The sequence below is a fragment of the Taudactylus pleione genome, unplaced genomic scaffold (assembly GCF_031769625.1).
Source record: "Taudactylus pleione unplaced genomic scaffold, aTauple2 ptg000250l, whole genome shotgun sequence".
Lineage (NCBI taxonomy): Eukaryota > Metazoa > Chordata > Amphibia > Anura > Myobatrachidae > Taudactylus > Taudactylus pleione.
The window spans coordinates 5,573,384-5,593,869 of record NW_028284652.1 but is presented as its reverse complement, the minus strand read 5'-3'; the positions used below and the strand labels follow the sequence as shown (position 1 = coordinate 5,593,869).

The 20,486-nt window shown below is 45.0% G+C and overlaps 1 protein-coding gene across 1 annotated transcript in view; it reads left to right on the top strand.

Annotated features, from left to right (window-relative positions):
- The window catches only part of LOC148515351 (uncharacterized), a 560,261-nt gene that overhangs the window by 353,838 nt on the left and 185,937 nt on the right, over positions 1 to 20,486 (top strand). The gene's annotated exons all lie outside the window — the stretch shown is intronic.

The following is a 20,486-nucleotide window of genomic DNA, read 5'->3' as shown; positions in this document are numbered from 1 at the left end:
TTGCTCTTGGTCTTTGTAATAAGCTCTAGTTCATAGGACAGTTCATATGTTGTCACTAGGGGTATGTCTTAATTCTCCACAGTCTCTTGAGATTACATTGTATTTCCTTAACTGGTTTACACAGGTGCACGCTTGGCACTACTTTGTTGATGCACGTGCGGCTACTGCGCACACAATTCACAAACACAGAAAATAATTTTTTTTTTGGTTTGGACTGGAGTGTACTTTGGGGGTTACAGCACCCTTTAATGGTCAAGCCAGCCGGCCCTTTACTTATGACACAGGCGCACGCTTGGCACTACTTTGTTGATGCACGTGCGGCTACTGCGCACACAATTCACAAACACAGAAAATAATTTTTTTTTTGGTTTGGACTGGAGTGTACTTTCGGGGGTTACAGCACCCTTTAACAGTCAAGCCAGCCGGCCTTTTACTTATGACACAGGCGCACGCTTGGCACTACTTTGTTGATGCACGTGCGGCTACTGCGCACACAATTCACAAACACAGAAAATAATTTTTTTTTTGGTTTGGACTGGAGTGTACTTTCGGGGGTTACAGCACCCTTAATGGTCAAGCCAGCCGGCCCTTTACTTATGACACAGGCGCACGCTTGGCACTACTTTGTTGATGCACGTGCGGCTACTGCGCACACAATTCACAAACACAGAAAATATATTATTTTTTTAGCACTTGGAGGGAGCACCCCTGATGGACAGAGCACCCCCTGGACAACACTACAGCACCCCTTTAGGACTGGGACACTGCACAGGACTTTGGAGTGGACACAGCCCCTATGGAGAACTGACTGCACAACACAGTCCAGCCAGCCCCTATGGACTTTGAAGTAGTGGACACAGCCCCTATTAACAACAGCAGCACAGCACAACACAGCCAGCCCCTATGGACTTTGAAGTAGTGGACAACAGCAGCACTACACTACACTACACTACACAGCCCTAACTCCCACCCTCCCTCTTCACTGTCCACAGCCGAGTGAGAAAATGGCGCAGACGCGGGTACCTTATATAGAATCCAAAACCCGCGAGACTCGGAAGGCGGGATGATGACGTTTTGCCTCGATTTCAGATCCGAGTCAGGCGGGAAAAGTCGAGCCACACTCGGATCGGCCTCGGATCGGGGGGGCTCGGGGGGGTTCGGATTTCAGAAATCCGAACCCGCTCACCCCTAGTTTAAACTAACTAAAGACATTACATTATAGAGTATACATTTTAACCAATAATTTCCTATAATCCATAACCATCGAATGCAAGATGCGACTCCCTCGCTGATAGATTCGGATATCTGGAAATAAACAGTGTGTCAGTATAGTTCCAAACATGCCATGTCTACCATGTTGTATAACTTAAATATCATATACATACATTTCACAACATAATTATATGCTACTAAAACCTCTAATATTACATTTAATGTGAAGGAACCTTTTTATAAGTTCGTGTATATTTATGATTATATGTAAGTATGCGCTGTGCGTCTACATGCAGCGTAAAAGGTGCGCTGTGTGCAGGGGTTGTGTACAGCGCAAACATGCGCTGTGTGTGTGTTTATATTTACAGTAGGGGTGAGCGGGTTCGGTTCTACTCGGTTCTGTTCGGATTTAAAATCCGAATCTTATTGGCTATCAGCTGTCACAAGTTTTGGATAGCCAATACGATTCGTTTTTTAAATCCGAACGGAACCGAGTAATTTACAGTAGTAACTGTGAATATGTGTGCACGCACTGTGGATACACATGCGATCGTTTAAGTGTATGTGTATATATATATATATATATATATATTGACTCCTATATATATATATAAATATATATATATATATATATATATATATATATGTATACTGTGTATATATATAATATATATATATATATATATATATATATATAGCTTTATCCAGTAACTGGTATTATTGATATTACTTCTGTCTGAACTAAAAAAAGACAGACAATGGAGTTGTTCTGATCAGAGATGCCCAGCAGATGCTTGATGGAATCACAATGTAATCAAAGGCCTCTCCAGCCTATTTGGAATGTAAATGCTAGTTCCTTTAGGCATACAATGATAGTCAGACTTAAAGACAATGGTTCATTAAAACACTCGTCTGCACTTCACAGTATGTGTGTTTTTCAATTACTAGTCACAAACATGTCCACAGGACTTGTCTCTCAGCACTGATCAAAACCTTGCATTTTTAATTATATTAAAGTCTTTAAATATATATGTGTATCCGTGCGCATTTATTATGTAAAGACTTTAACAGTGTGCAGTAACACAGCAGATGTACACAACGCTAAATAGCGCTGTACACAATGATATTATACTGACTACGTCAGATGGCGTCATGCAGACAACGCAAACATGGCGTCTTCAGATATTTTCAAAGATGTTGTCGGAAAAGATGACTCAAGATTTTATAGATTCAGTTCTATGTTTGTAATGGTGCGTACAAGCATTATGATTTTTATGAACGATATGAATGATAACTATATAATTCAACGATAAATCGTTCATATCGTTAATTTTTATGCAGCGAAAACCAACGATGCGCATTCCCGCATGGACGATAACGATATCTATGGTCGTCCGTACATGCAGGCCAACTTGGATGATTTCATCACGATTTGCTTGTTAAGAGATGTGGCAGGATAACTTCACTGAAAGATATCTTTCATCAGGGGCGTATCTATAATGTGTGCGGGTGTGCAGGGCCCCACACCCATAATATACTTACCTCTCCGGAGTCCCACGTCGGCGCGGGGGTCCGACGCTGTTAAAACATTTGGAAAATGGGCGCAACTGCCATTTTCCCGTTATTTTGTGATGCGCAGTACAGGGAAAATGGCCACCACGGCCATTTTCCCGGTGACCTGTGCATGCGCTATAGACTCTGGGCACACTCTAGTGCCCAGATTCTATAACTCCGGCGCTGGCCACTCACAGCTCAGAGCACTGCCAGCAGCCAAACGGAGAAGAGGGGGCCCGTGATGGAGACTGCACACGGGCCCCATCTCCGTCACGGGCCCCCTCCTCACTAGAAATGCCCCTGTCTATCATAGATATCTATCAGTGTGTACAGCCAATATTGTTTGTCCTGCACTACAGGAAGTTCAAGGGAAATCATTCAGCGATATTGTTGGTTGTTCAGATCATACCGTGTACCCAGCTTAAGACACCAATCTGATAGATTGAATATCAAATCCTCTACTTTCTCTGCGGTTTCCTGGTTATTCTTCTTCCTCTTATTTTGGCATGCCCTGCGTGTATTGTGCCTCTACACAAAATGTGACAGCACCCCCACCCCCTCTACACAAAATGTGACAGCACCCCCACCCCCTCTACAGAAAATGTGCCAGCACCCCCACCCCCTCTACACAAAGTGTGACAGCACCCCCACCCCCTCTACACAGTGTAACAGCACACCCACCCCCTCTACACAGTGTAACAGTACACCCACCCCCTCTACACAGTGTAACAGTACCTCCACCCCCTCTACACAGTGTAACAGTACCCCCACCCCCTCTACACAAAGTGTAACATTACCCCCACCCCCTCTACACAGTGTAACAGTACCCCCACCCCTCTACACACTGTAACAGTACCCCCACCCCCTCTAGACAGTGTAACAGTACCCCCACCCCCTCTACACAAAATGTGACAGCACCCCCACCCCTCTACACAAAATGTGACAGCACCCCCACCCCCTCTACACAAAATGTTCCAGCACCCCCTCTACACAAAGTGTGACAGCACCCCCACCCACTCTACACAGTGTAACAGTACACCCACCCCCTCTACACAGTGTAACAGTACCCCCACCCCCTCTTCACAGTGTAACAGTACCCCCACCCCCTCTTCACAGTGTAACAGTACCCCCACCCCCTCTTCACAGTGTAACAGTACCCCCACCCCCTCTACACAGTGTAACAGTACCCCACCCCCTCTACACACAGTTTAACAGTACCCCTACTCCCTCTACACAGTGTAACATCACCCCCACCCCCTCTACACAAAGTGTAACATTACCCCCACCCCCTCTACACAGTGTAACAGTACCCCCACCCCCTCTACACAGTGTAACAGTACCCCACCCCCTCTACACAAAATGTGACAGCACCCCCACCACCTCTACACAGTGTAACAGTACCCCCACCCCCTCTACACAAAATGTGACAGCACCCCCACCCCCTCTACACAAAATGTGACAGCACCCCCACCCCCCAAAATGTGACAGCACCCCCTCCCCCTCTACCCAAAATGTGACAGCACCCCTCTACACAAAATGTGACAGCACCCCCACCCCCTCTACCCAAAATGTGACAGCACCCCCACCCCCTCTACCCAAAATGTGACAGTACCCCCACCCCCTCTACACAAAGTGTGACAGTACCCCCGCCCCCTCTACACAAAATGTGACAACACCCTCTCCCTTACATACAAAGTGTGACAACACTTCCTAAAATACATACAAAGTGTGACAGCACACCCACTACACATACAAAAAGTGTGATAGCACCACCTTCCCTTACATACACAAATAGTGCCACCACTCCCTAAAAAACACAAAATTTGACAGCACACCCACTACACATACAAAAAGTGTGACAGCATACCCCTAAACACACACAGTGTGACAGCACCCACCACCACCACTTACATACACACACACACACACACACACACACACACATACAGTGACTGCACTCCCCCTACAAACACACAAAGCGTGCCAAATGTCCTGTCATGGAGGCATACCCCCACTCCCTGCTGTCTAAGGAACCATACCTGCCTGCTCCCATTCACAAAACCCCCTTACCTCAGGGGGACTCAGCAGCAACCTCTTTTCCCAGGAAGGTGTATGGTCCCCACTTTAGATTGCTCAGCCTGTCCGAACTTCAGCTGGAAACCTCCGCACTCCCCCCAACCGTCAGGCAGCTATGCACGTATCATCTCCACCACACTCGTGTCTGGAGGCCCGGACGGGCAGTGCTGCTGCTCCAGCCCACAGGACTTTGAAGACAGTACTGGCAGCAGAAAGACGGGCGCTGGCGCCAATATAACTCCTCCTAACCAACAGGGGCCACGGCTCCCGTCTGAGACTCTACCACCGCGCTCCCGCCCTAGCCCTGTTAGCGCTATGTGCCTTGCGACCTTGCGACATGACGTCATGATGTCACGTCGCCCCATACAAGCAATCGGACGGCTGCCCATAACAACGGCGGTGCAGCTGTGACACAGTCTGCCCGCCGTCTGCCTCTTTGCTGCTGGCTATAGTTTATATAAGTCGCAAATCAGCATGGACGTACCATGCGTAATTATAGAACTCACTCTGCCTGACAGGGTAATAGGTAATCCTTCCTGATCACAATAAGTAATATTAGATTCTGCTGAGGAATATGTGTGGCTAAGATAATTACGATGTCTTCGTTGTTTAATTGCTCTCCGATCCTCTGTATTTGATCCAGTTAGCCATCTATACACATTCTGCTTGTCATAATCATTGTTAAGTTTTGATAAGTTAATTTTTTAAACTTAATTAGATCACATGCCCATGCAGCAAGAATTATATCAGTAAGACCGATCGTACGTTCAAAGAAAGGATGGCCCTACACAGCAGTGCCATCAGGCAAGCTTGGGAGAAAGTGACAAGTAACAAACCAGTTGTGAAACACTTTCTCCTAGCTAACCATAATCTTGCATCCTTAAGTTATCAGATCATTGCTCATGTCCCCATTAATGTTAAGGGGAGGTGATCGTTCAAAACAACTCCTTAGATTAGAGGCTAGTTGGATCTTTATATTAGAAACTATGGAGGTGATTCAGCAGTGGACTGAAATGCAAAGCTGCATGCAGGCAGCTTTGCAATTCCATCCTTGCAAATATGCAAATGCTGCAGGAGGTGTATACCTCCTGCTGCATTTGCGATCCAGCATTGCACCAAACCTGCAGTAACATTTACTGTAAGACCATTGTGTCTTGATGCAGAGCCACCACAGTCTATATATATTTTTCCTCCTGAAGAAGTCCTGCCAATTTGCATAAGCGACGAAACACGTTGAGGGGAACAGTGACCTCCGGTTTTCACAACCAGCTACTTTGAGCAGATAAGCCCATTGAAATTATTTTTAATGTAATTTTCCATTTTAATGTGTGTTTTCTGTCTGTGTCATATGATTAAATACTTTGAAATACTACACCATGAGAATGTTTATCTCCCTTATTATTTGTCTATATTTGGGAGTCTGACACCCTGTTTTATGAAGTGAGCAAAGGATTGCTGTCGGATTTTCAAGAAAAGATACCTAAATCCAATGCACAACTAATTGGGTTAATACGGTACGCATATTCCTATTTAAAGTGAGACACATATCACTATTTACTACACTATAAGGCGCTTGTTCTCACTCTTTGGACCTCATTCAGAGGTGATCGCAAGAAGCGATCGCTCTCTCTGAATGAGGGTAGGCGCTTCTAGCTTTTTGGTGCGGCCTCCTGGTCACAAGCTAAGCTGTGGGTTACCACCCACAGCTTAGCTAGCGACCAGAGTGATGGTCGCGATGGTGATCACCATCGCGACCATTGGGGCTTGCGACCAGACTCTAAGGTTGGGTCTGGGCACTCTGATCAAGCAGGAAGCTACCCACTGACATCACTGATGATGTCAGTGTGGAAACCACCCCCCCGGCCCGCCTATAAAAAGGGGTGAGCTGTCGATCAACATCAGTAGAATTTCTCTGTCGCTCCGGGGCTTGTGCACGCGCAGTGCGGCCACTGCGCACGCGCAGTGTGGCCGCTGCGCATGTTCAGGGCCACCCATCGACCCGGTTGCGAGCACATCGGTGAATGACCCCCTTTGTCTTTCATATACAGTGTATGTATATATATATATATATATATATATATAGGGCTGAGTCCAACCAAGGACAAAAAATCCAGCACACCATTTATAGTCAAAAAAGATTTTTTAAATAGTACCAACAGGGTAATAAACAAGCCATTTGCGATAGTATATGAAATTATACTCAGCACATATTCAATGGGTCAAGCATAGTCTGGGGAGCCGTGCTCTGAACCCAGTGGGCTCCAACAGCCATTTCGTAACACCTTCCTCAGGGAACCACAAGTTTACACTCAGCAAATCGGCACGCTATATACCCCTAAAATCACCTCAAGTGAACTCACCTGTGCCGCGCCTCATCACGCACCATCACCCCCGCCCGCACCACGCTCCCTCCGTCCACGGCGATGCACACACGTCCCGTCCGCCGGATGTGACGTCATCCGGAATGAGTATGCACCCGCCGGAGACCGGGGGAAGACATCATGGTTCCTAGGCACTGGAAATGACGCCGGCTGACGCGGCACAGCTGTCCCCATGTAAACAATACACTTTTATTCAATAAAACATCAAAAATTGACAACACAAGACAGACAATACTACACTATGACAAGAAATGTTAAACATGCAGATACATAGCTATAAAACTTTAATCCCAACAGATGACAAAAACATCTGTGGAGACTGACATAGTATATGCTCAAGATGTAAATGATAGTAAAGATAATTATCAATAGGCAGCAGTTGAGTACTAAAAAAGCAATAATCAGCACAGAGGGCCAAACAACAGCCGGGAGAAATTAATAAGTATATTTTTGGAGAAATCTTATGTATTTTAATCGCCAACAAAAGGCGCAAATGTAAATTCCTCGTTTAGCCCATGGGGAACCATGGTTCCAAGCTCATAAATCCACTTGCACTCTTGTTTCAGAAGTAGTCTATGCCTATCCCCACCTCTACGTAGGGGGGGTATGTGGTCAATAGGCATTACCCGGAAGTCTTTCAGAGAATGTCCCTCCATAACAAAATGTCTGGCCACCGGAGGTGTCGAAGGCTCCATTTTGATATAGGCCTTTTTAATGGAGGACCTGTGCATTGTGACCCGTTCTTTCAGCATCCTGATAGTTTTGCCCACGTAGATCTTCTTACATGGGCAAATGATTATATAAGTGACAAACTTCGTGTCACAACACATGCGATGTTTCAGACGATATACAGTTCCATTTATGGGGTTTGTCAATGTATTGCCCATTTTCATAAAGCAGCAATTGACACAGCCAGTGCATTTAAATGACCCTCTCTGAGGATTTAACCAATTTGTAGCGCAATGGCTCACTGAGCTAACATCGGAGCTCGAGACCCTTTCTCTCAAATTTCTGCTCCTTTTGTAACAGAAGAGCGGTACGTTCTTGCAAATGTCCTTCAGTATCGGGTCTGTTTGTATAATGTGCCAGTGACGCAAAATGGCTCTCTTAACTAACCCTGAGGTAATGGAAAAAGTGCTGGAAAAAATCATTTGCATGTCTTTATCATCATCCTTTAAAGACGTTTTTAACAGGTCCTCTCTTTTTAGGAGCAGGCATCTCTGTATTGCTTCCTTAATTTCTTTCCTTGGGTAGCCCCTCTCAATAAATTTAGTGCCCATCGCTTCCAACGCCGTTGGAACATTGCGCTCATCAGATGTAATGCGCACTACACGGACAAGTTGGGAGTAGGGCAAACCCCTTTTAAGGGGTAATGGATGGAAACTCGTAGCCTCTAAAAGCATGTTCTTATCAGTTGGCTTCCTAAAGATTTCAGTTGAAAACTGACCATCTATATTCCTAACACAAACATCTAAATAGTCAATACATTCTGCATTGTAGCTGTATGTAAATCTAATTGAACCCGGCAAATGGTTCAGAACCTCTACAAACTCATGAAGAGCCTTCTCCCCTCCAGTCCACAGCATAAATAGGTCGTCAATAAATCTAACATAAAATAGAATAAATCGTGAAAAAACCTGGTTAGCCATAATATGTAGATTTTCAAAACAATACATAAATAAATTTGCATAGGCTGGGGTCATATTAGACCCCATAGCCGTTCCTTTCAACTGCAAATAAAAAGCGTTGTTAAATAAGAAATAATTTTTATGCAAAATAACTTCCATTAATAGTAAAATAAATTCAATGGGTGGACCAGTATACTGTGGACTGGAGGACAGAACCTCCCTCACTGCCTGCATTCCCTCGGTATGTCCTATATTTGTATATAGACTGGTGACATCTAATGTCACCAGTAAGCAATCACTTGGTGGCTGACCAACAGAAGATAATTTTCGCAAAAAGTCAGAAGTATCTTTCAGAAACAAAGTTGTACCTTGTACCACCGGTTGCAGGTAGTAATCAACAAACTGCGATAAACTCTGACACAATGATCCACGTGAGCTAATGATTGGTCTACCCGGTGGCTGGGTAAGTGACTTATGCACCTTGGGCAATATATAAAGTAATGGTATTTTAGGGTAGTCTTGTAACAAAAACCGTAGAGTATAATCATCAATCCAACCATTACCATGGCCAAAATATAGAATAGAATATATTTCTTTCTTGTAATTATCAGTAGGGTCAAAAGTAAGCTGCTTATAACATTCAGTTACTGATAATTGATGCATCACTTCATTTATATAATCATCATGATTCATGATTACAATGCCCCCACCCTTATCGGCGGAGCGTATGATGATGGAAGGGTTCTCACGCAAAGTACCAATAGCTTTGCTTTCAGCTCTAGATAGATTCAAATGAAATATCTTTGCCTTTTGTATGTGGGGTAGGGTGTCAGATTTAACTAACCTCATAAAAGTGTTAATAGAGGCATTAGGTGAGGGGGGATCAAAAGAGCTTCTCACTTTAAATGGTCTTTTAACTAACTCTTGTTCACCCTTTCTCACAAAAAAGTCTTTAATTCTAAGTGTCCTATGAAAATCATATAATTCTCTCTCATAGTCTAAACTGCGCTGTCTAAAGGTCTGTATAAAAGACAAACCCCTAGACAGCACTGCCGACTCTTGTTCAGATAATATATAATTAGATAAATTGAACAGGGTTATTTCTTTGGTCCCCTGTATCCTCTCCCTCGTTTTTTTGTGTCTGAGCCCCCCTCTCCTACATGATCTTTTCCTTCCATTCTGTCCTTTGGGGTCCCACGTGTATGCATCCTGTCCCCTAAAAAATGACCTCCTGTACCAGGGACATCTAAATCACTTTGTGAAGTGTCAATATCAGTAAAATGTGTATCGATCCTTTTACGTGTTCCACCCCCACCTCTCCAAGGTCGTCTAGATACTTGATTAATAAGCCACGGGTAGACCTTCATATCCCTGTAGTCATATTTTACCTTTTTATACTTAGATTTCTTAAAAACCAACAAATCAGTTTTAAATTTATTCATAATATCATCTAATTTGGTCAGCCAATCCATGTTGCTATCTGTTTTTAGAGCTTCCATGCCAGTCCCCTCACATGTAGCTATATCTTTTTTAACACATTCAATCTCACAATTGACCTGCTGTACCACAAGGACCATGAGATCAAAACTGCATTGGTTCAGGATCATGCACCACTGTCTACAGAAGTCCTTATTGTTACGTCCCAATGTGGGCTGATTGCGTATCCTAAATCCTCTAGGTATCAGGCCTTCTTTATGGTACTGTGACAACGTGAGACCATGTAATTCCAGTTCCACAATCCTCTTACGTAATTTGCATAAATCTGTAAAAGTCTCTGCTGGAGAATCTACATCAAAAGCCAATTCAGCTGTATTAGAAAATAGAATTTTGGATATGTCCTTGTCTTGGAATCTTAAAGTTCCTGTGAGGTCTCCTATATCCTGTTCCATGGTGAATACAAATGAGTTCAGGAATAGTAGAAAATGTCTTTAAATAATCAAAATAGAAGTAGACAATCAAAAATGGAGATACGTGGTGCAGCCTGGATATATCAGAATCAATATAGATATCATATATGTAGACTTAGGCTGCACACAAAACTTTATTATCCACAATAGCGGGTGCCAGGATGCTGTATTATATAGGGTTGAGTCCAACCAAGGACAAAAAATCCAGCACACCATTTATAGTCAAAAAAGATTTTTTAAATAGTACCAACAGGGTAATAAACAAGCCATTTGCGATAGTATATGAAATTGTGCTGGATTTTTTGTCCTTGGTTGGACTCAACCCTATATAATACAGCATCCTGGCACACGCTATTGTGGATAATAAAGTTTTGTGTGCGGCCTAAGTCTACATATATGATATCTATATTGATTCTGATATATCCAGGCTGCACCACGTATCTCCATTTTTGATTGTCTACTTCTATTTTGATTATTTAAAGACATTTTCTACTATTCCTGAACTCATTTGTATTCGCCATGGAACAGGATATAGGAGACCTCACAGGAACTTTAAGATTCCAAGACAAGGACATATCCAAAATTCTATTTTCTAATACAGCTGAATTGGCTTTTAATGTAGATTCTCCAGCAGAGACTTTTACAGATTTATGCAGATTATGTAAGAGGATTGTGGAACTGGAATTACATGGTCTCACATTGTCACAGTACCATAAAGAAGGCCTGATACCTAGAGGATTTAGGATACGCAATCAGCCCACATTGGGACGTAACAATAAGGACTTCTGTAGACAGTGGTGCATGATCCTGAACCAATACAGTTTTGATCTCATGGTCCTTGTGGTATAGCAGGTCAATTGTGAGATTGAATGTGTTAAAAAAGATATAGCTACATGTGAGGGGACTGGCATGGAAGCTCTAAAAACAGATAGCAACATGGATTTGCTGACCAAATTAGATGATATTATGAATAAATTTAAAACTGATTTGTTGGTTTTTAAGAAATCTAAGTATAAAAAGGTAAAAGATGACTACAGGGATATGAAGGTCTACCCGTGGCTTATTAATCAAGTATCTAGATGACCTTGGAGAGGTGGGGGTGGAACACGTAAAAGGATCGATACACATTTTACTGATATTGACACTTCACAAAGTGATTTAGATGTCCCTGGTACAGGAGGTCATTTTTTAGGGGACAGGATGCATACACGTGGGACCCCAAAGGACAGAATGGAAGGAAAAGATCGTGTAGGAGAGGGGGGCTCAGACACAAAAAAATGAGGGAGAGGATACAGGGGACCAAAGAAATAACCCTGTTCAATTTATCTAATTATATATTATCTGAACAAGAGTCGGCAGTGCTGTCTAGGGGTCTGTCTTTTATACAGACCTTTAGACAGCGCAGTTTAGACTATGAGAGAGAATTATATGATTTTCATAGGACACTTAGAATTAAAGACTTTTTTGTGAGAAAGGGTGAACAAGAGTTAGTTAAAAGACCATTTAAAGTGAGAAGCTCTTTTGATCCCCCCTCACCTAATGCCTCGATTGACACTTTTATGAGGTTAGTTAAATCTGACACCCTACCCCACATACAAAAGGCAAAGATATTTCATTTGAATCTATCTAGAGCTGAAAGCAAAGCTATTGGTACTTTGCGTGACAACCCTTCCATCGTCATACGCCCCGCCGATAAGGGTGGGGGCATTGTAATCATGAATCACGATGATTATATAAATGAAGTGATGCGTCAATTGGCAGTAACTGAATGTTATAAGCAGCTTACTTTTGACCCTACTGATAATTACAAGAAAGAAATAGATTCTATTCTATATATGTGCCATGGTAATGGTTGGATTGATGATTATACTCTACGGTTTTTGTTACAAGACTACCCTAAAATACCATTACTTTATATATTGCCCAAGGTGCATAAGTCACTTACCCAGCCACCGGGTAGACCAATCATTAGCTCACGTGGATCATTGTGTCAGAGTTTATCGCAGTTTGTTGATTACTACCTGCAACCGGTGGTACAAGGTACAACTTTTTTTCTGAAAGATACTTCTGACTTTTTGCGAAAATTATCTTCTGTTGGTCAGCCACCAAGTGATTGCTTACTGGTGACATTAGATGTCACCAGTCTATATACAAATATAGGACATACCGAGGGAATGCAGGCAGTGAGGGAGGTTCTGTCCTCCAGTCCACAGTATACTGGTCCACCCATTGAATTTATTTTACTATTAATGGAAGTTATTTTGCATAAAAATTATTTCTTATTTAACAACGCTTTTTATTTGCAGTTGAAAGGAACGGCTATGGGGTCTAATATGGCACCAGCCTATGCAAATTTATTTATGTATTGTTTCGAAAATCTACATATTATGGCTAACCAGGTTTTTTCATGATTTATTCTATTTTATGATAGATTTAATGACGACCTATTTATGCTGTGGACTGGAGGGGAGAAGGCTCTTCATGAGTTTGTAGAGGTTCTGAACCATTTGCCGGGTTCAATTAGATTTACATACAGCTACAATGCAGAATGTATTGACTATTTAGATGTTTGTGTTAGGATTATAGATGGTCAGTTTTCAACTGAAATCTTTAGGAAGCCAACTGATAAGAACATGCTTTTAGAGGCTACGAGTTTCCATCCATTACCCCTTAAAAGGGGTTTGCCCTACTCCCAACTTGTCCGTGTAGTGCGCATTACATCTGATGAGCGCAATGTTCCAACGGCGTTGGAAGCGATGGGCACTAAATTTATTGAGAGGGGCTACCCAAGGAAAGAAGTTAAGGAAGCAATACAGAGATGTCTGCTCCTAAAAAGAGAGGACCTGTTAAAAACGTCTTTAAAGGATGATGATAAAGACATGCGAATGATTTTTTCCAGCACTTTTTCCATTACCTCAGGGTTAGTTAAGAGAGCCATTTTGCATCACTGGCACATTATACAAACAGACCCGATACTGAAGGACATTTGCAAGAACGTACCACTCTTCTGTTACAAAAGGAGCAGAAATTTGAGAGAAAGGGTCTCGAGCTCCGATGTTAGCTCAGTGAGCCATTGCGCTACAAATTGGTTAAATCCTCAGAGAGGGTCATTCAAATGCACTGGCTGTGTCAATTGCTGCTTTATGAAAACGGGCAATACATTGACAAACCCCATAAATGGAACTGTATATCGTCTGAAACATCGCATGTGTTGTGACACGAAGTTTGTCACTTATATAATCATTTGCCCATGTAAGAAGATTTACATGGGCAAAACTATCAGGATGCTGAAAGAACGGGTCGCAATGCACAGGTCCTCCATTAAAAAGGCCTATATCAAAATGGAGCCTTCGACACCTCCGGTGGCCAGACATTTTGTTATGGAGGGACATTCTCTGAAAGACTTCCGGGTAATGCCTATTGACCACATACCCCCCCTACGTAGAGGTGGGGATAGGCATAGACTACTTCTGAAACAAGAGTGCAAGTGGATTTATGAGCTTGGAACCATGGTTCCCCATGGGCTAAATGAGGAATTTACATTTGCGCCTTTTGTTGGCGATTAAAATACATAAGATTTCTCCAAAAATATACTTATTAATTTCTCCTGGCTGTTGTTTGGCCCTCTGTGCTGATTATTGCTTTTTTAGTACTCAACTGCTGCCTATTGATAATTATCTTTACTATCATTTGCACCTTGAGCATATACTATGTCAGTCTCCACAGATGTTTTTGTCATCTGTTGGGATTAGAGTTTTAAAGCTATGTATCTGCATGTTTAACATTTCTTGTCATAGTGTAGTATTGTCTGTCTTGTGTTGTCAATTTTTGATGTTTTATTGAATAAAAGTGTATTGTTTACATGGGGACAGCTGTGCCGCGTCGGCCGGCGTCATTTCCGGCGCCCAGGAACCATGATGTCTTCCCCCGGTCTCCGGCGGGTGCATACTCATTCCGGATGACGTCACATCGGGCGGACGGGATGTGTGTGCATCGCCGTGGATGGAGGGAGCGTGGTGCGGGCGGGGGTGATGGTGCGCGATGAGGCGCGGCACAGGTGAGTTCACTTGAGGTGATTTTAGGGGTATATAGCGTGCCGATTTGCTGAGTGTAAACTTGTGGTTCCCTGAGGAAGGTGTTACGAAACGGCTGTTGGAGCCCACTGGGTTCAGAGCGCGGCTCCCCAGACTATGCTTGACCCATTGAATATGTGCTGAGTATAATTTCATATACTATAGCAAATGGGTTGTTTATTACCCTGTTGGTACTATTTAAAAAATCTTTTTTAACTATAAATGGTGTGCTGGATTTTTTGTCCTTGGTTGGACTCAACCCTATATAATACAGCATCGTGGCACCCGCTATTGTGGATAATAAAGTTTTGTGTGCGGCCTAAGTCTACATATATGATATATATATATATATATATATATATAGACACACAGTATATTTCTATTGATATAAAACTACTGACAATTGGTAACATTGTTTATTGCCATGCTGAGATGTAACAATATTAGGATTGTGACATTCCTTCTTAAATAGGAAACTTTCTCTGGGACTCTTATTGCCAGTGGCAAAGACCTCTTCTTATATAAACCCCTTCTTATATAATGGACAAACTCTGGACGCTGGTGAAAAACACTATTTTTCATTGAAAATACAGCGGGGATCCCAGCATCAACAAGTGCATACACACTTGCCGATGCCAGCTGCATGGCCCCCGCTGACAATACTGTCCGTCTGACGTGCATGCAGGTTCGATGGATGGGCGGTAGAACTGCGCTCTCGTTGACCAGGGGGTGGTGTGTTGTGGTTTCGGGGTGCTGCACCTTTGTGTGGGAGTACCTTTCCCGCACTGAAAACGTATGGGGGTAGGGGGGGGGTAAGGTGCACTCTTCCTGCTAGTAATGGTGATGACTTGTGTGTGTTTGTGAGTGGTGTTAATTAGAATGTTTCTTCTGGTGGTGGTGATGTTTTGGGAGTGAGGAGGGTGTGATTGGGTATGGAGTGTAGTTTGGAGTAATGTGAAAAAGGGAATGGAATAGGATCAAAATGAGGCCAGCGAGACACAGTAATTTTGGGCAAAATCTTTTATTGAGTAGTCACAATGCTGCTCTGTTAAGATCCCGGGCAGGTGGGTGGGGTTCAGTGATGAGTGGTGATGAGACTGGGGAGGTAGGTGGACCCTTTTAGGGGGCTCCTTCCCGTGCGGTTCAGTGACCTTGCACATCACCCCTGCTGGACCTATGGTCGACAGTCTAGGAAATCTCGGGGGGTGGGGGGATTTGCAGAGTGGGTTGGAACACCTGTGCGGCGTCCCGCGTGTTGGTGTGAGTCTTGGCAGTACTTACCTACCGGTAGGTTTTTTGTTATGGTGATGTAGGTCGACGTTGCAGCCGTTGCAGATAGGTTGGAAGCTGCAGGTTTGTTGGTGAGCTGGATCAGCGTGGTGCTGGTGTGCTGCAAGTGCACAGCTGTTCTGATTGGTCTGCGGAGGTCAGCGACCGTAGTATGCAGCTGAAATTGGCTCTTGGTCGTGCCGCTGGTGGTGCGGAGCCAGAGGTGTGGATGGGTGAGCTGCTGGGAGGCTGGGTTGCAGCGTGTGTGCTGGGACCACCCCTGGGGGGTGGTCTGCCCGGGATACTGATTAAAAAAAAAAGCCAGGGAGGAGGGGGGATGTGGAAAGTGTGACCGGGATGGAGCTGGTCACTGGCGATGTTGGCTGGGTGGACTTGCGGCCGGATGTGCGGGATGCTCTTATCACTGACGGTCCCTCGTGGAAATGGGGATCGACGGTGGAGACACCCCTGGCCAGGAGTGAGTTGCTGAGCACACCTGGGAGCAGGGGGAGAGAGGGGCTGGTCCGGGGTGGAGCCGGTCACTGGAGGTGTGAGCGATGCGGACCAGTAGGCGGGTGGGCTGAGAGCTTTCTGCACTGGTGGTCCCTGGTGGGGATGGGGATCTTTAGTGGAGGTCAGCCTGGATCGGTGTCGGGTTTGATGTGAGGGTCTCCAACGCATTTCGGCACAGGTGCCTTCTTCAAGGAGGTGTGAGAGGATCAATGCTTCTGAGGTTCTTATGTAGGGCACTTCCGGGGGTGGGGGTGTGATCAGGTGACTCATGGGGCCAATGGTGTGTTTGAAAGGTAATGTGGTGCAGGTGTGTGCATGGACTTGCTGAATGGTGATGCGGTGCAGGTGTGTGCAGGAACTATCTGGAGTGATGAATTTAATCAGATTAGGCCACTGGTGTGTTTGATAGGTAATATGGTGCAGGTGTGTGCAGGGACTTGCTAATTGGTGATGCGGTGCAGGTGTGTGCAGGAACTAGCTGGAGTGGTAAGTGTAATCATATTAGGCCAATGGTGTGTTTGAGAGGTAATGCGGTGCAGGTGTGTGCAGGGACTTGCTAATTGGTGATGCGGTGCAGGTGTGTGCAGGAACTAGCTGGAGTGGTAAGTGTAATCATATTAGGCCAATGGTGTGTTTGAAAGTAATGTGATGCAGGTGTGTGTAGGGGTTTGCTTTTTTTTTTTTTCTTTTAAATGTAATGCGGTGCAGGTGTGTGCAGGGACTTGCTGAATGGTGATGCGGTGCAGGTGTGTGCAGGAAGTAGCTGGAGTGGTAAGTGTAATCATATTAGGCCAATGGTGTGTTTGAGAGGTAATGCGGTGCAGGTATGTGCAGGGACTTGCTGAATGGTGATGCGGTGCAGGTGTGTGCAGGAAGTAGCTGGAGTGGTAAGTGTAATCATATTAGGCCAATGGTGTGTTTGAGAGGTAATGCGGTGCAGGTGTGTGCAGGGACTTGCTGAATGGTGATGCGGTTCAGTTGTGTGCAGAGACTAGCTGGAGTGATACGTGTAATCATATTGGGCCAATGGTGTGTTTGAAAGGTAATGCGGTGTAGGTGTGTGCAAAGAATTGCTGAATGGTGATGCAGTGCAGGTGTGTGCAGGGACTAACAGGAGTGATAAAAGGTGAGGTGATAGGGGTTGGGGCTGGAGGAGAGCGTGGGTGGGCTTGTTGGAGATTACTTCGTTATAACGGATTTGACTTCGTTGTCAATGTTGAGTCCCCTGGGGGTTAATGTTTTCAGCGTGAATATCCATCTAAGTTCCTCCTTGTTGTGGAATTTGTTATGGTCTCTGCCTCTCCAGTTTTTTTGCATGTGTTTGATTCCTATGAAAGTGGTGCCTTGTGTGCTGCTATGGTGGTATTCTGTGTAGTGTACGGGTATGTTATGGTTCTCTGTTTGTTTGGTGATGTTTCTCAGATGTTCGGCAATTCTGGTTTTTAGTGGTCTGGTGGTCCTGCCTATGTATTGTTGATTGCATGGGCATTGTATGAGGTAGATTACGTTGTTAGTGTTGCATTAAATGTGTTCTTTAATTTTATACGTGGTGTTTGTCTGTGTGGATGAGAATGTTGAAGTGACTGTGGTGCTTCTATATTTAGTGTGACGCAGTTGGTACATGAGCCGCAGTGGAAGAAACCCCCTGTGAGTTTGGAGTTGTCTAGAGTGCTTTGTGTTCGGATGGGTGGAGGAATGTGGTTGGATACGAGTTTGTTATGGATGTTGGGGGCCTTGCGGTAGATGACTTTGGGTCTGTTGGGTAGGATACTTGTCAGTTGTGCATCTTCCTTAAGTAAGTGCCAGTGTTTGTTGATGGTGAGCTGGATCAGCGTGTTGCTGGTGTGCTGCAAGTGCATGGCTGTTCTGATTGGTCTGCGGAGGTCAGCGACCGTAGTATGCAGCTGAAATTGGCTCTTGGTCGTGCCGCTGGTGGTGCGGAGCCAGAGGTGTGGAAGGGTGAGCTGCTGGGAGGCTGAGTTGCAGCGTGTGTGCTGGGACCACCCCTGGGGGGTGGTCTGCCCGGGATACTGATTAAAAAAAAAAGCCAGGGAGGAGGGGGGATGTGGAAAGTGTGACTGGGATGGAGCTGGTCACTGGCGATGTTGGCTGGGTGGACTTGCGGCCGGATGTGCGGGATGCTCTTATCACTGACGGTCCCTCGTGGAAATGGGGATCGATGGTGGAGACACCCCTGGCCAGGAGTGAGTTGCTGAGCACGCCTGGGAGCAGGGGGGGAGAGGGGCTGGTCCGGGGTGGAGCCGGTCACTGGAGGTGTGAGCGGTGCGGACCTGCAGGCGGGTGGGCTGAGAGCTTTCTGCACTGGTGGTCCCTGGTGGGGATGGGGATCTTTAGTGGAGGTCAGCCTGGATCAGTGTCGGGTTTGATGTGAGGGTCTCCAACACGTTTCGGCACAGGTGCCTTCTTCAAGGAGGTGTGAGAGGATCAATGCTTCTGAGGTTCTTATGTAGGGCACTTCCGGGGGTGGGGGTGTGATCAGGTGACTCATGGGGCCAATGGTGTGTTTGAAAGGTAATGTGGTGCGGGTGTGTGCAGGGACTTGCTGAATGGTGATGCGGTGCAGGTGTGTGCAGGAACTAGCTGGAGTGATGAAATTAATCAGATTAGGCCACTGGTGTGTTTGATAGGTAATATGGTGCAGGTGTGTGCAGGGACTTGCTGATTGGTGATGCGGTGCAGGTGTGTGCAGGAACTAGCTGGAGTGGTAAGTGTAATCATATTAGGCCAATGGTGTGTTTGAGAGGTAATGCAGTGCAGGTGTGTGCAGGGACTTGCTGGAGTGATAAGTGTAATCATAATGGGCCAATGATGTGTTTGAAAGGTAATGTGGTGCAGGTGTGTGCAGGGACTTGCTAATTGGTGATGCGGTGCAGGTGTGTGCAGGAACTAGCTGGAGTGGTAAGTGTAATCATATTAGGCCAATGGTGTGTTTGGGAGGTAATGCGGTGCAGGTGTGTGCAGGTACTTGCTGATTGATGATGCGGTGCAGGCGTGTGCAGGGACTAGCTGGAGTGATATGTGTAATCATATTAGGTCAATGGTGTGTTTGAGAGGTAATGTTATGCAGGTGTGTGTAGGGGTTTGCTTTTTTATTTTATTTTTTTGAAATGTAATGCGGTGCAGGTGTGTGCAGGGACTTGCTGAATGGTGATGTGGTGCAGGTGTGTGCAGGAAGTAGCTGGAGTGGTAAGTGTAATCATATTAGGCCAATGGTGTGTTTGAGAGGTAATGCGGTGCAGGTGTGTGCAGGGGACTTGCTGAATGGTGTTGCGGTGCAGGCGTGTGCAGGAACTAGCTGGAGTGGTAAGTGTAATCATATTAGGCCAATGGTGTGTTTGGGAGGTAATGCGGTGCAGGTGTGTGCAAGGACTTGCTGATTGATGATGCGGTGCAGGCGTGTGCAGGGACTAGCTGGAGTGATACGTGCAATCATATTAGGCCAATGGTGTGTTTGAGAGGTAATGCGGTGTAGGTGTGTGTAGGGACTTGCTGAATGGTGATGCGGTGCAGGAAGTAGCTGGAGTGATAAGTGTAATCATATTAGGCCAATGGTGTGTTTGAAAGGTAATGCGGTGCAGGTGTGTGCAGGGACTTGCTGAATGGTGATGCGGTGCAGGAAGTAGCTGGAGTGATAAGTGTAATCAGGTTAGGCCAATGGTGTTTTTTTTTTTTTTGAAAGGTAATGCGGTGCAGGTGTGTGCAGGGACTTGCTGAATGGTGATGCGGTTCAGGTGTGTGCAGGGTCTAGCTGGAGTGATACGTGTAATCATATTGGGCCAATGGTGTGTTTGAAAGGTAATGCGGTGTAGGTGTGTACAAAGAATTGCTGAATGGTGATGCAGTGCAGGTGTG